Source organism: Ascaphus truei, chromosome 3 (assembly GCF_040206685.1).
Source record: "Ascaphus truei isolate aAscTru1 chromosome 3, aAscTru1.hap1, whole genome shotgun sequence".
NCBI lineage: Eukaryota > Metazoa > Chordata > Amphibia > Anura > Ascaphidae > Ascaphus > Ascaphus truei.
The window spans coordinates 13,696,181-13,706,932 of record NC_134485.1 but is presented as its reverse complement, the minus strand read 5'-3'; the positions used below and the strand labels follow the sequence as shown (position 1 = coordinate 13,706,932).

The window sequence follows — 10,752 nt, the reverse complement described above, 5'->3', positions numbered from 1 at the left end:
GGGAGTGAAGAAGACACATTAAAGGTAATGTAAATGACCTACCCAGAAAGTCAAATAGGGGCTAAGGCTGCGGCCTTGTCCTCCCGGCTGCACACGCGGCTGGTGGCATGGTTGCGCGTGCAGCGACTACTGCTGCGATTGGCGGTCTGTAGGGTTCTCTATGGGAGTGCAAGAGGACAGGGTCATGGCAGGGGGCATGACCATGACTGGGCATAGTTGCCCTGCCATTAACTATGCGCCGCCATGTGACCGCATCGCGGCATGGGAAGACAAAATTCTTGTCTTCCCTGCCAGCATACGCATCACAGCACTTTGCGTGCCCACACACATACAGCCACTTGGACCTGCCCCATAGAGGACTGTGCTGTGGTGTGGCGCGCATGCTGTAGCATGCACCGCTGTGACTTCCGGTAACTCAGCCTAAGTCGAAGCTGCGTGTAATGGTCTTACTCAATACCTCATGTATGCAGTCGGAGCTGCTTGTGCTTGTCTCCCTCAACTGGCCAAGAGCTCAGTCAGTAGGGGCTATACGAGGATCCGTACTGCCCGCGTGCAATCACAAAATCCAATCACAAAAATGGCCAAAAGGAAAAAAAGAGAGGATTGGTGGGACCGCAACCCTATGAAAGTCACCCGATGTAAAACATGGAAACTATTTATTGATTACATAGTAAAAATACACAGAACAAAATGCATAAAACGAAATGGAATCTCCTCCCAAAAAAAGAGGGAATCTCCTCCCAAAAAGACAGGGAATCTCTTCCCACGCGTTTCGCACCGGAATGGAGTACATAGAGTGGGAGAAAGGTCCGTTATTTAAACCTCTCCAACATCAGACACATCTGAATCTAATCAGGTAAATCAAAAGGGCAATACTGACAGGTGTAGCATAGACTCATCAGTCTAAATAACATCTGTGTTTACAGGACTCTTTAGATCTCAGAACACTAGAACAGGCTAACATGATGTTAGATAAAAAATAACCTTGTAATCTTTAGCAGCAGCAAATGTGTTAACTGTGTGAAAAGAATTGCCAAACATACAGTAGTCAGCATTGAAGAGGTTAAATAAACTCAACGCCATTTTTCTGTTACCTCTCCGGCTCCCAGCCAATCAACTCCTCTCACGCCTCCAAGAAAGTGCCTCTGCAGCGCTAATTTCCAACCCTGGCCTCTAATCTCATCCCCTTGGAAGAAGTGCTTTTATTAATCTGGATGCCTTCCCCGTTACGGCGGGAGACAGCAAATTAAAGCCCGTCTGCTTTTAATCACGCCCGGTTCCATCAACGTTTCTCCGGGCTTCATTTATCAATAATTAATATACAGAGATGACTGCAAATCTATTCCATCTTCAAAGAGTGAACTGTAACATTTATTAATGAAGAGAAAGTGGCTGCAAGGAAAAGAAATAACAAGTAATAGAAGAATGCAGCCCCTACAATGCCTGGTTGGCATTTTCCTTCACTTGCTTAGTAACCTTTTCACTGCTGTTTTGCATGGTCAATTGCTGTAGTTGTACTGTAGGCTGTGCTAGCAAGGAAGGGTTCATCGCAATGGCCAAAGTGGTTGAAAATAGTGACCAAAAGTGTACGGTTCATGTTTTAGAACGATTTCCACAATAGTTATGGAAAAAAAGGTTGAAAGCGAGTTTTTTTTTCTCTAAAATAAATTCTCTTTTCTTTAATATGTATCGAAGAAACAGATTTATAAACAAATGTACACATTCTAAATACAATATACAAACAGCGCAACTTCAAACAATAGCAAATACGATACTTAATATAATATATTCCACACACAGAGAGAGATGTTTTAACCCTTTATTCTAACTATCCCTGTATAGCTGCAGCCACTTAGGTCCATGGCTCCACAAATGCCGCAAAAGCGGATACCACGAAAGAATGACCAAGGCGCAAATATAGGGAAGAGAAGAACAGAGAGAAAAAAAAGGGGCGTGTGATTGCAGTGAGAGACAGATAGCCGAATTCCTTCACGGAGCCGGAGTCCGCAGCTGAGGCGAGATCTCGCGAGACTGTGAACAATCACGTGATGCGGAAGTGATCGCGGGTGAAGACTGACACCAGCATCGGGGCAGCATTGAGTGTGAGAGACTCGGCTTCCAAAAACTCTCAAACTGCGCATGTTTTACTACAAAAGTGTGAGTGCAATACCTACAAAGGTATTCTTTGTTTTATTTATATTAAAAACGATTTTACACATGTAGCCAGGTTCCCCCCTTGTACTTGGAAAATATATAGGGTGCTCCACCCAGTATAACTTCATCCAATTAAACCAATCTTGGTATACAAAAAATTCCAATGGGAGTTCTAAGGAGTGGGTATATGCCAAATAGACCTGTGAGTCACTATGAACAATAAAAACATCAAAGTACTCAGCTATGATGGTCAGAAATAATGTCTCTTACCCACTCCTGCAGTCTCCAGGGAAAGTAGTAATGCCGTTCGCAGAGAGGTGTGGGGGCATGGTAGCGAGCAGCGCGCCATCACAGGAATACAGCCGGTTGCCGGGAACGCGTGCGGGCCGTTGCTAAGGCCGCTGTCGCGTTGTTAAGGTCACGGCGGCTCGTAGTGCAGGGCGCCGCCATCATTGCTCAGCAGAGTTGCGCATGCGCAGAAAGGAGCATGCGCGAACCCTAGCCTACCAGGGAGGCTCTAGGAAGGGACTACAAGTCCCATGAGCCTCTGCGCAGCCCACGTGACGCCAGGGAGCCAATAGGGCTGGAGTATCTCCCTGCACAGAGGGATTGATACATTTCGCGGGCTCTGAGCACGTTAGTCAGTCGGCGCCGGGAGCAGCTAAGGGAAAGAGGTAGGGTGCAGGAGTCAGTGACTCTCTGCACTAGGCCAGCAGCCCCTTAGGCCCCAGATAGCCCTAAGTCACTACAGCTGAGTATTGTAGGGACCGGCCCCAGTCAGGGACATTGCCCCTTACTATACAGAGTCCATTAGAGACACAGCCGACGCTGCGAGTCCATCCAGAGGTTTGGGCCTATACCTCCGCTGGCGTTGCAGAGGCCTTCCGGGTGGGATCGCCCCGGATGGTGGTTTCGGAGTTCTTCCGTCCACAGATCCTTTGTGAAGTTCCGTTGCAGGCCCGAGCACTGGAGTGCTCGGCAGGTAACTCTGGTCAGCAAGTGCACCAACGATATTGCTTATTATTGTTACGGACCAGTGACTGCGCAGTCACATATGTTTTCTCCCTCAAAGGGTGCGGACAGATTGTGTGGGGTTATGGACACGGGGTGGGATCACCCGTGTAAATGGAAGCGTTTTGCCAGACGCAGTATTCAGTGTCCCCTCAAGGGAGGGACACCTGTTGATTGTTGTTAACCATTGTATATGCAGTAAAGCCAGTTCTGTTCTGCCACTGTTTGCTCAATTTGATTGTTTCCTGTGAGGGCCTTCTCCCACTCCGTTGGGATCCCTCCCAGGTGGAGGCGTTGCACCACGAGATTGTAATATATGCATGTTCCCCAGGCTCCGCAGCGGAGACTTAGGTTCCTGAGAGCCACACAGGTTACACAGCACGGTAGTAGCGTCAGTATTCACCGAGAATACCCGTTACACACTATATTGTGTTTTCCTACCTTGTCCCATGCATGGGATCCGTCCTTGAGACGGAAGCCCTATATTCAGGTGAAACTTGAACTACTCTGGGATCCTGTTGCTGGAACGATTGGAGAGTGTGGGAGAGCCTTGCTGCTTTAAAGAAATACCTGACGCAGAGTTCCTGGTCCAAATGGTGGATACAGGCATTTAACCATCTACCTAATTGTGAGTCCATACCTTACCAGCTGCGAGGTTCAAATATTGGAACATACTACCCTATGATTGTTTGTTCTCTCCGTTCTTCTCTTTCCTATATTTGCGCCTAAGTCACTCTTTCGTGGTAAATGTGTACATTCAATTGTCCCATTTTTGGATGTTTGTTGAAATGGAATTGTACACTTCCGATGAAAATGCGATTGAAAAAAAAACGTCTGTATAAACGTCGGGACCTTTTCTAGGTGAATAAGGCCGGAAGTGTGAAACACTCAGGGAGAAGGATTTCATTGCCCACTTTCTTGTTAACCGATCATTTTGTTTCTGTATTAAGAGTCAATGAAATCAACGCACACTCTGAACACACATTAACAGCATTCAGCCTGTACAAAGCAGTGTCATTAATACTTAACTTTCATTACAACTGACTATGTAAAAACAGCAATTGTCCCTATTTCACATGGTGTGTTTGATGTGATAATAAAAGTTAGGTTTTACTTACACTGATTGCTATAGATTGAGCCCTGTAATTAGGTGCTTTGCTACATAAGCCTGGTATCTTGTAACATAGTTACAGTACATAGGTACATAGTTACAGAGTTACATAATTACAAAGTTATGTAGTTACGCAGCTACATAGTTACATAGTTATGTAGTTACGCAGCTACATAGTTACACACTATGCAACAAAAGACAGAAATGCCCAGTGCTGCATCCAAAGGGACAAAATACACAGTACAATACTTAAGTGCTAAATGAGTAAGGGTCATTTCATTAAACCCTTTGGCCAAAGCATTATAAGCCTGCAGCTAACGTCTCGGCGCGGCTGCAGCTCTGCAGTATGGCACTATGTATTTTGTCACTTTGGATGTAGCACATTGGGTATCTTTGCCTTTTGTTGCATACATTTGGCCACGCTCAGTAGCACTCCTTTTTGACACGAATATATAAGCTGTATATATCATGTGGTGGGTTTTGGGGTTCTTGAGTTTGCTGGGATGTGTGTGTTTATTAATAGTTACACAGTAGATGATGTTGAAAGAAAGACCTCGGTACATTAAGTTCAACCTACAGTATGCTAAAGTTAGACGAATAATAAAAAATCTGCAAAACGCGAATCGCCTTTTTTGAGATTGATCCGCTCATATCCGCGGATAAAAGGAACCGGCTGTTCCGCTACAGATCGAAATTCGCCCCATCTCTACTAATGTCTCATAAGGGGAAAAATAAATTCCCTGGATCAACATCCTCCCCATGTTTACTTATTTGGTATATCCCTGTATACATTTCCCTTCTAAAGAGTTGTCCAACCTTTTTTTGAACAAATCTACTGTATCTGCCATCACAGTCATCATGTGTAATGAATTCCACATTGTAACTGCCCTTACTGTAAAGAACCATTTCCTTTGTTGCTGGTGAAATCTCCTTTCCTCCAACCTGAAGGGATGGCCCTGTGTTTTTATACTACCCTTGGGATGAACAGTTCTTTTGAAAGCTCTGTGTACAGTATTAGCCCTGAATACATTTGTACATAGTTATCATATCCCCTCTTACACACCTCTTTTCTAACGTAAACAAATCTACATTAGCTAGCCTCTCCTCATAAATCAGATTATCCATCGCCTTTATTAATTTCGTGGCTCTTCTCTGCACCTTTTCCAGTTGTTAATACAAATTCAACATTGTAGCTATCAGAGGGGCTAGCAGCGCATTGTACATGATGATATGACAGCATTAAATGCGATGCACTTTCATTAGATATAATAATATTCAAAGTGCTAGAACATAAGAGGAGCGATGAGTGGCTGTAATGCAAAGTGCCCTGTAGAGTTGGGTATCTGATGCACAGAGATACTGTAATCTGAACAAAGGATAGATCTGCAAATGGGTTGAAAATTGAGGTTTGTTACTTCAACGATCAGCTCCTTAACCACAATGCTCTGTGTTCTCCCTGTTAAGAGCCACATTATATTTCTCCAGGTAACAAAAGGCAAATAACCCTTATTCGTACCTTTGCTCCTTTGTATACTATTCATTTAGCAGGCGTGCAGTGTAATTGGCACAGCAGTGGGTACAATCTTGCACGGTGTGATAATGTATTACAATAACACATGATGGAGAAGGAGTAGGACGCGTGATGCCTTTTATTGGACCAACAGACTGATGAAAAGATACGAGCTTTCGCACCTTGCAGCGTTCCTCACCAGGTATGACAGGAATACGGAAACAGCCTGGGAAAGTAGCCCAGCCAGTGTGAAAGCTCAAGGGTTCACCTCCCATCCTCAAGGGCCACCAACAGGTGAGGTTTTCAGGATATCCCTGCTTCAGCACAGGTGGCTCAATCAGTGGCTCAGTCAAAGACTGAGCCACTGATTGAGCCACCTGTGCTGAAGCTGAAGTCTTCAAGTGAGCAACTGATTTCATCCCCCTGTGCTGAAGCAGGGATATCCTGAACACCTGACCTGTTGGCGGCTCTTGAGGACTGGAGTTGGCCACCCCTGGTGTAGAAGTATCAACGCACAATGCTACATTAAATTTAACACGTTTCTTTTAATAACATTTCTTGCATCTGGTGCAGACTGGTAATGAGACAGACTTACTCCAGATCAGAGTAATTTGTCACATACTGTACACAGAGGCACACAATATAATGTCTCACTATGCCATGTTCATGCACCTATGACCATTGACCGTTTTGATGCATTTGGTGCAAATTCCGGGCAAAGGGCCTTGTTTCATTAAGGCTACGAGATGCAAACTGAAAATCCTGTTATTTCAATGTTGCTACATAATCCGAAAGGTATGTTTATCCGAATAAAAATGGGGTAAACTTAATTGGTGGAGAAACTCATACTATATTTGTAGTTATATTTACTTAGAGGAAGGCAAAAAACTCCAGTGAAATATTTACTAACGATGGGACTTGTTCTGTATCCTCCAAAGTGACCGCTCGGAACATTTTCGGATGTAATTTCCGATTAAAATCAAAGGGGAATTCCATCCAAAAACTTCAGCCGATTCAGATAATACAGATTACGCCCCTGTGTCTCATAACATGGGGGAGGGTTAGTAACTCTTTAAACAAGGCTGGTTAAAGTTTTATAAATATTTATATACTTTTATGAATTAGCTTGCTACTATAACCTCCATACTGCTAAATCCTTTTCTCTTTTTATAACTGTAAACCTTTGGGGCAATTTAGAGTTGTCTAATTTATTTATTTCGTTATAAAATGTGTTACCAGGAAGTATTGCATTGGACGTTGCACAGATCAGTCTGCACAGATCAGTCTGCACTGATGGGGATTTCACTGCAGATCCAAGTGTATGTTTCTTCTGCTGCTCCCACTCACTCCCGTGACCCACCGGGGCCAATTAACCACATATAACATAATAAAGAGAGGAGCGCAAGAAAACCCCAAATCAATATAACAACAACATCCAGGAGTCTCTGCGGGATGTGTGACACCAGGCGCAGGATGCGGCCGCTATCCCCACCTTCCCCCTTCTCCTACCCAGTAGCGGGCGCGCGGCTTGAGCTCTGCAGCAAGCCCAGGTCATGGATTAACCTTATAGCCTCCAACCGGGAGGGGATCGTTGCTATTACTGAGGCATATGCTTACATTTAGTGGATGGGGTGAGGTGGGGACGTGCCGTTTGATGAGACAGCTCTGCCTATTTTATGTGCTGTACACTTTTTAATATTTGAATACATTGAACGTTACCTCTTGTTTTCTAGTATGAGTCATAGCGCAAACCCGTTACTCAGACACTATATGGCTTTTTGTAAGCGAGTGAAAGGGCTCAGAGCACTGCTGGTTAAAATCAGGCTGAAGGCAACGTGCAGTAGAGAAAACTTTTATTGCGGCATGACAGCCAGGTTAAAAAGACTTAGAAATCCTCTGACGCGTTTCGTCTTGCGACTTTATCAAAGAGTGATATGTGGCAGCTAGGTCTGACTTTAAATAGCCTGAAAAACCTTACATTTGAGTAAAAAGTCCTTCTCTAATTGTTAAAATAGTCCCTACAGCTGATAGAGAGACGTCATGAAGCTCTCAACTAACACGGAAACTCTTAACCCTTACACTGCTGTAGATAAAGGATGGAACCAAGGGTGTTCATATTGAAATTATATGTTTGTTAAATTTGGACTAGGTAAATAGAAGAAATGTATTACAAACAGATAAAGCCTTGCAACAATAATGTTGCAAGCCAATAGATAACATAATGGCTAAAAAGATGATCCAGCTGCCACAAAAACTGACACATGGAGAACGCATATATATACAAAGACACAAAATAAAGATAAACATAATAAACAGACTGCGTGACTCAACTGAGGCATACTTAACAGACCTATAAAAAAAAACATATAAACAAAATGATGTAACATATGCATAAGAATGGATTCAGCATATACATTATATCTGATGGATATATACACCTATGAAACAAATATAGATGAAATGTAATGAAACATAAAGACATTACAATAATACTAGAAAAAGAAAAAAAAACACCTAACAAGTGATCAGACACTAAGTAGACTTAATTACTAAAAAATACAAACATTCAATCTATCTATCATATATATGGCTTTTTGCACCCCGTAAAAATACGACCGTGATGTTGTTGGACAAAAATAAATGCAAAATGTAGTTTATGTTTTCGCTAATTTAATGACTGGACAGGCAGAGCCGAGGTGTGTCTATCCCTAATTTATTTAAACAACATCAACGTGGGGCTTCCCACATTACATTGCACCTGTCTGATATTAGCTGCCAATTAGGAATATCGGCTGTTCTCAATGTAAGAACACTTCCTAATTCTGCTCCAGCAAGGAGCACGTGCTGCAAGCACTTTTTGGAATTGCTATTGCTATTTTCATACGCAGGCGCTACCGGGAATAGCTTGCATTCCGGGAAAATAGACCAAGAAGAGGTGAAAGTAGAGTATGTTTTAGGCGTGCCTGATGAGGAGGTAACACGGAGGTCCCGCTTAAAGCTGCAGTTCAGTCTATATCCTGCATGTGTGTTTTTTTTAATAAATCAGTTCTGTAGTAAGAAATAATACTTTTAGCATTTTCTGTTTTTAAAAAAACAACTTTGAAAGACCAATTTTCTTGTATTCTATTTTAACAAGCATTTGCTAAGGCACTGCCCCTTCATGTCCTGTCACAAACCCAGGCACACCCCTTTGTCAGCACTGCCCTCCCTCTCTCTAAACGTGCACTAGCATCTGGTCACATGATCTTCCTCATAGAGTACATTCAAGGAAGCTGGAGAAAAGGGATCAGCCATGCATAGCAGCTCGGATATGCGATTTCAAACTTATTACAGTGTTTATTCCATTCATTGCACGTGTATATAATGTAAAATTGTAATAATTCCATTTATAGCAAACGTGTATATGTGAATATTATTTAGATGTATATGTATGTTACTGAAATGTGGAGTGAGTGTGTAGGTAAATACACACAATACACTTCCACTGCATATATATATATATATATATATATATATATATATATATTATATATATTATATATTATATATGTATGTACTGTATATGTGAAGTTATGTGAGTAAAAAAGTGACAAAAACCCTCCATAGCAAGGCAAATAGCAAATGGAAATATTACTGTATGCTCATTTGTATGTATATATATATTTATATACACACACACTTCAAATACGGATAGTGATTCACGTAAATGATATATATATTCACTTTCTGGGAGTATAAGAGTGACTGTCCTGTTGTTAATTTTTTTTGTATCCATCATTGAATGGTATGCACCCTCTCTTTACGTTTATTTTATACTAGCTGAGAGACCCGGCGTTGCCCGGGATGTAATATTCCCGCTCCTCTCTCTCTCCTCACCCCTCCCCCTCTCTCTGTTTGTCCCCCATTCACATCAATCCAGTTCCCCCCCTCCCTCCTTTACAGCTTCATGCAGTGTGTGTGCGTCCGTCATTGTGTGTGCGTCAGTCAGTCAGTGTGTGTGCGCGCGCGTCAGTGAGTCTGACGCAGAAACACAAACACACACACAAACTGACTGACGCACACACACACACAGTCAGTGTGTGCGTGTGTGTGTGCCTCAGTCAGTCAGTGTGTGCGTGCGGCAGTCAGTCAGTCAGTGGGTGTGGGTGTGGGGGTGTGCGCGCGCGCGCGCGTCAGTAAGTGTGTGTGTGTCAGTCAGTGTGTGTGTGTGTCAGTCAGTGTGTGTCAGTCAGTGTGTGTGTGTGTGTGTGTGTGTGTGTGTGTGTGTGTGTGTGTGTGTGTGTGCGCGTCAGTCAGTGTGTGTGTGTGTCAGTGTGTGTGTGTGTGTGTGTGTGTGTGTCAGTGTATGTGTGTGTGTGTCAGTGTGTGTGTGTGTGTCAGTGTGTGTGTTTGTTTGTGTCAGTGTGTGTGTGTGTGTCAGTGTGTGTGTGTGTGTGTGTGTGCAGCAGTCAGTGGGTGTGTGTGCAGCAGTCAGTGTGTGTATGTGTGCGTGTGGCTGTGAGGGGTTGTGTGCATGCGGCTGTGAGGGGTTGTGTGCGTGCGTCAGTATGTATGTGTGTGTGTCAGTCAGTGCGTCAATCAGTCAGTGTGTGTGTGTGTGCGTGCGTCAGTCAGTCAATGTGTGCGTGCGTCAGTGTGTGTGCGTGCGTCAGTCAGGGTGTGTGCGTGCGTCAGTCAGGGTGTGTGCGTGCGTCAGTCAGGGTGTGTGTGCGTGCGGCTGTCAGTGTGTGTACGTGCGGCTGTCAGGGTTTGTGTGCGTGCGCCAGTCAGGGTTTGTGTGCGTGCGCCAGTCAGGGTGTGTGTGCGTGCGGCTGTCAGTGTGTGTACGTGCGGCTGTCAGGGTTTGTGTGCGTGCGCCAGTCAGGGTTTGTGTGCGTGCGCCAGTCAGGGTGTGTGTGCGTGCGGCTGTCAGTGTGTGTACGTGCGGCTGTCAGGGTTTGTGTGCGTGCGCCAGTCAGGGTTTGTG

The 10,752-nt window shown here is 44.0% G+C and overlaps 1 long non-coding RNA gene across 1 annotated transcript in view; it reads left to right on the top strand.

Moving 5' to 3' along the window:
• Positions 1-1,861: 1,861 nt before the first annotated feature.
• The window catches only part of LOC142491297 (uncharacterized), a 51,970-nt gene continuing 43,079 nt past the window's right edge, over positions 1,862-10,752 (top strand). Inside the window, exon 1 of the long non-coding RNA XR_012800364.1 lies at positions 1,862-2,157. This is a non-coding gene — a long non-coding RNA (uncharacterized LOC142491297). The remainder of the gene's footprint in view (positions 2,158-10,752) is intronic.